This window comes from Gallinula chloropus (genome assembly GCF_964237585.1).
Source record: "Gallinula chloropus genome assembly, chromosome: Z".
NCBI classification, from domain to species: Eukaryota; Metazoa; Chordata; class Aves; order Gruiformes; family Rallidae; genus Gallinula; species Gallinula chloropus.
Genome location: NC_140089.1, coordinates 84,788,520 through 84,794,019, shown reverse-complemented (window position 1 = coordinate 84,794,019; position 5,500 = coordinate 84,788,520). Strand labels below are relative to the sequence as shown.

General features: G+C 42.3%; 1 pseudogene across 1 annotated transcript; it reads left to right on the top strand.

The window, feature by feature from the left end:
• The first annotated feature begins 318 nt into the window (after positions 1 to 318).
• LOC311203784 (proteasome subunit alpha type-7-like) lies at positions 319 to 874 on the top strand (annotated as a pseudogene). The gene has a single exon. The product of its transcript is annotated as a proteasome subunit alpha type-7-like (transcript).
• The last annotated feature ends 4,626 nt before the right edge of the window (positions 875 to 5,500 follow it).

Below are 5,500 nucleotides of genomic sequence, written 5' to 3'. Positions count from 1 at the left end.
TAATGTTTAATGTATGATCAAACTGGTAATCACAATCATCTCTCATAACTTGAGGAACACAGCTAAGCTGGGCATGTGGTTTCCTTATGCTTTCTCTGTATCCAGTAGTGAGGGAAAGAGAAAATGGAAATGGAGACACATCTTAGAAAAAGTTTAATGTTTGCATTGATTATAAGAAGTAACTGGGATCCCTGTTAATGATTTATCAGCTAAGCATCTGTTCATGGGATGTCTGCATTAATGGGGGCAGGGGAATAAGTGTGCTCTTTTGAGGCAGGCAGCTGGTTCTGGCTGCACAGAGATGCATGGGCAGCATTCATGAGCTATGAGTGGGCCATCACCGTCTTTTCCTTGGATGGACATCTCTTCCAGATATAGTATACCCATGTGGTGGTCAAGAAGGGCTCCACTGTGGCTGGAGTAAGAGGGAAGAATATTACTGTTCTTGGTGTGGAAAGGAAGTCTGTGTCAAAACTTCAGGATGAAAGAACTGTACAGAAGGTTTTTGCTCTAGATGATGATGCCTGCACCATTTTCGTAGTGCTGGCCACCTATGCCAGTATAGTTATAAATAGGGCTCATGTAGACTGTCAAAGCTACAGAACTTCAGTGGAGGATTCCTGTAACTGTGGAGTGCATCATACATTGCATTGATAGTCTGAGGCAGAGATACACACAAAACAATGTCTTCAGACCTCTTGCTATCTCTGATCTTATTGTAGCATTTGACTTTGATAGAACCCTCTGTCTATAGCAGACTGATTCCCCTGGTACATACCATGCTGGAAAGGTTAATACCATTGGCAGAGAAAACAAATCTCTGAGTGAATTCTTGGAGAAAAACTGTACTGATGAAACAAAATACAGGATCTAACTTGTCACCAAGACTCTTCTTGAAGTTTTACCTTCTGAAAAAAATGTCCAACTGTGGGACGAGTGAATTCACTCTGTAGCGGGTAAAGAACTGGCTGAATGGCAGGACTGAAAGGGTAGTAGTGAATGGGGTTACATCTGGCTGTGAACCATTCACTAGTGGTCTCAGTCAGGATGTAATTCTAAGGTCAGTCTGCTCAATATTTTTATCAATAACCTGGATGCAGGAGTTGAATGCACTGTTAACAAGTTTAGTGATGATACCAAACTGGAAGGTGTTGTTGAGTCTCTTGAGGGACAAGAAGTCTTCTAGAAGGATCTAGATCGAATGGAGTATTTAGCTGTATTTAATGGGATGAAATTTAACAAGTCCAAATGTCAGATTCTTTACCCAGGGTGCAGTAATGCTGGACACAAGTACAAATTGGAGAGGAGTGGATGGAAAGCAGCCCTGCAGGAAGGGGTCTGTGAGTCCTGATGGACAGGAGGCTAAGTGTGCTGTGGTAACCAAGAGGGCAAATGACATCCTGAGGTGTGTCAAACACAGTATAACCTGCAGGTCAAAAGAGGTGATTATCCAACTTTATTTAGCTTTGGTGTGGCCTCATTTTGAATACACAATCAGAACCTTTGGTACGCAAAAAAAGAGTGGCAATAAATTATTCTTAGGATCACGTGTTTTCACCATGAATGTGGTAAAACATAGCAACCATTAACAGTAAACCTTCTGCCTATCTGCTATGAGAATTTGGGTCATACCTTCACAACAAAGAAGAAATAGTTTGAATAGTATCCATACTGGTTTTAGTAGGAGTCTGTAAAATGAAAAGCTGACAGGGGTGGCTACATACTTTTAAGGAAAGACAGGACAGAAAGACAAGGTGGTTAAGTTGCTCTTGATGTGAGAAAAAGTCCTGGTTTCAGCAGGGATAGATTTCATTTCCCTTCTTTCACTGGTGTAGTTCTGTGTTCAGGATTTGGAATAAGAATCACTTTGACAACACACTGAAGATTTTATTTGTTGTCAAGCAGTCAAGGAGTTTTCAGCTTCTCATACTGCCCTGCTAACAAGAAGGCAGGAGGGCACTGAGGAAGCTGGAATGGGACATAGCTAGGACAAGTGACCCAAACTAGCCAAAGAGATATTCCATACCATACGATGTCAGGTTCTGTTTAAAGCAGGCGGGTGGGCTGAAGGTCAAGCGTGGCAGCTGGGGTTCTGGGCAGCTGTGCAGCATCAGCTTTGGTGGGATGGCTGAACACCTGCCTACCAATGGGAAGCAGTGAATGAATTCCTTGGTTTTATTTGTTTGCATGTGTGGGCTGAAAGGCTAGGCTGTTTGGCTATCTTGTGTGGCAGCTGAGGGGGTCTCATGCACCATCAACTTTGTGTGGAGAGAAATTGTGCTGTTCTTCACTTGTTTTGTGTATATATTATTAATATATATTAGCACTATCTTCCTGTTAAACTGTTTTTATCTCAGCCCACGAGTTCTCTCACTTTCACTCTTCCAGTTCTCTCCTCCATACCGCTGTGGGGGAGTGAGTGAACAGATGCATGATGCTGAATTGCAGGATGGGACCAAAACATTACAGAGAACAACTGGAATGTATCCAACTCTTCCTAAGAATGGACGAAGAACAAGCTGACAGTTTATGACTAAGAATTAAGTGGTAGTCTAATATGGATAACACTGTTGGGAGTATTTGCTACAGACCACCTGATCAGGAAGAAATAAATGAGACCTGCTACAGACAGCTGGAAGTAGCCTCAAATTACAGGCCCTGGTTCTCTTGAGTCACTTACACCACAATGATATTTGCTGGAAAGTCAACACAGCCAGACAAGTACAGTCCATCAGGTTTCCACAGAGCACTGGTGATAATTTTTTGACACATCTGTTAGAGAAGAGGGGGGCTGCTGGACCTTGTACTTACAAACAAATAAGGATTGGTTGGGGAAGTGAAGGCTGGGGCAGCCTTAGCTGCAAGGGTCATGAAATAATGGAGTTCATGATCCTATGTGGAAGGAGTAGGGCAATAAGTAGAATTAAAACCCAGGGCTTCAGGAGAGCTAACTTTGGCCTCTTGGTTAGGGTCCTAAAGGTAAGAAGTAGTCCTAAATAGTTTGTAAATATTCAAGTACCTCTTCCTCCTACCTCAAAATTCTTACATCCCAAAAAGTAAAATCAAGCAAAGGACCCAGGAGATCTGCATACATGAGCAAGGAGCTTCTGGAAAAACTCGAATGGAAGAAAGAAGTTTACTGGTGCAGAGTCTAGCTGGAGGCCTGTAGCCAGTGGTGTGCTCCAAGGATCAATACTGGGTTCAGTCTTACTCAACACATTTGTCAGTGATTCTGATGAGGGAACAGAATGCATCTCCAGAAAGTGCTGATGATACAAAACTAGAAGGAGAGGCCGACACACCAGAAGGCTGAGCAGGTGTGAGACCAGGACAGGCTGGAGAGTTGGGTGGAGAGGAACCAAATGAAACTGAAGACATTGCACCTGGGGTATCATAACCCCATGCTGTGCTACAAGTTAGGACTTGACATTCTGAGAAGCATGTCTGCAGAGAAGGTGCTGTCCCATTGGACATACAATTTCTTTTTAGAGGAATGTCCATCCTTTCTGGACTCCTGCCCTTCAGGACTGCCTCTTAAGGGACTCTAACAACCAGTTTCTTAAACAGGCCAAAGTCTGCCCTCTGGAAGTCCTAGGTAACAGTTCTACTAAATTGAAAACTCATTTTCATGATTGCTATGCCCAAGACAGCCTCCTATCATCACATCACCTATGGGTCATTCTCTGTTCATGAACAACAGGTCTAGTGGATGCCTTCCCTAATTGGCTCACTTACCATCTCCTTCAGGAAGGTATCTTCCACACACTCTTTTCTCTCTGCTATACTGTATTTCCAGCAGACATCTGTTAGGTAGTTCTTTTGGTTAGAGGTTATAAATAATAAAGGAGTCCAGACTCATGTATCAAACAGTCTGTCTTGATGTGGTGGAAGTAGGAACATCTGATAATTTCATTGCCCTTTTCTGTCCTCACACCTTGATATTAAATGCTGAAAATGCAAACTACTTATAATGTTCTCTGTGTGACCTAAAGACTGTAGGTATGTTTGCCTGCAGCATAGAGCAAACTCCTTATCACTCTGCTGTCTATACTGGCCACTACCTACTTGGCTATACTGAGTTTCATTTTTTGTATGTGCCTTCTTTTCCTCTGTATGTACTAGTGAGTAGGGAAAGTGGCTAGTTTGCACCAGAATTTCCCCAATGTACAACTGGGGTGCATCCAAAACTCAGTCAGTTTGTTACTCCCAATTTAAACACTTGGTTTGTGATGCCATATAGAGTCAGTAACTCTTCTACAGTTACATGCTGAGTTCTACATCTACGTCTGTCAGTTTTTCTTAATTGATATTGTTCATTATATGAATCCACTTTAGACAACCCTCATCAGTTTATAGTGAATTTTGAAGTAGATGCCTAGGAAAAAAAAAACAACAAAACCCCAAGCCCAAAAAAGTTCTGTGCATGTGCTTTAATTGACACAACTTCAAATACTGAAATTAGAGGAAAAGTAGAAATGTTACAACTCTTTGGAAAAGCTCAAGTCATGAACATCAATGGCATCCCTTAAAAATGTCCTTTTCTAATGCTTCTCTTCCCAGCTGAATGATGTGAATGGCAGATGAATCTTTAGGCTTTTACCAGACATCTACTTGAGCAGATCCATTAGGACTCAGAAGCAAAGTAAATTCAGTCTGCCCAGAGATGAACCCATGCACAGGATCAATGGAACAGACTGGAGTGAACCCACACTTCAGCTTTGGCTGCAGGTTTTGCTGCATCCATTGGACTTCCTGGTCTCTGCTAAGATTCAAACATTCCAGGAAATCCTTCACTGAACATAAGTCAAAACTTTGCCAAGGACTGCACTAATATATATATATATATATATATGAATAATATATATATATATATAAATACTGTAGATGAATAGTCCTGAACATTATTTAATATACTAATGCAGGGTAGTTCAGTCAGTTTGGTACACATCCAGCAGCAGATCAGTGTTCTATTAATGCCTGTACAATTTTGGGACTGATTAATGTATCAACATATTAATCTCTTGTCAGAAGATCATAACCTATTCCCTCAGTGCCTTTGATTCATAAAAAAGAATTGCTAATAACCCCCTTTCTCAGATTTTGGAATCATTGGCCAGGGACTGGAACATCTGCAGAAAATTCTTGGTCCTGCTGTAAACTTTTAGATTGTATTTGTGTTATTCTTGTAGTTTTGTATGGCTGGGTTCTGGTGGAAAAGGAGGGGCTGAGAGGGTGGCTTCTGCAAGAAGCAGCAAGAAGCTTCCCCCAGGCCCCAGAGAGCAAACACCAGCCAGCTCAAGGCCAGAGTCATCGCTGACTCTGTGACCTTCAGAGATGGTCACAGCGCCTCTGGGAATCACAGTTAAGAAGTAAAAACCCACAAGCAACTACTTTTTGCCCCCAGAGAAGTGAGTGAGAAGATGTAAGAAACTGTGCAGACACCAATGCCAGGAAGGCGGGGAGGAGGTGCCCCAGGTGCTGGAGAGAAAGATGCCCCTGC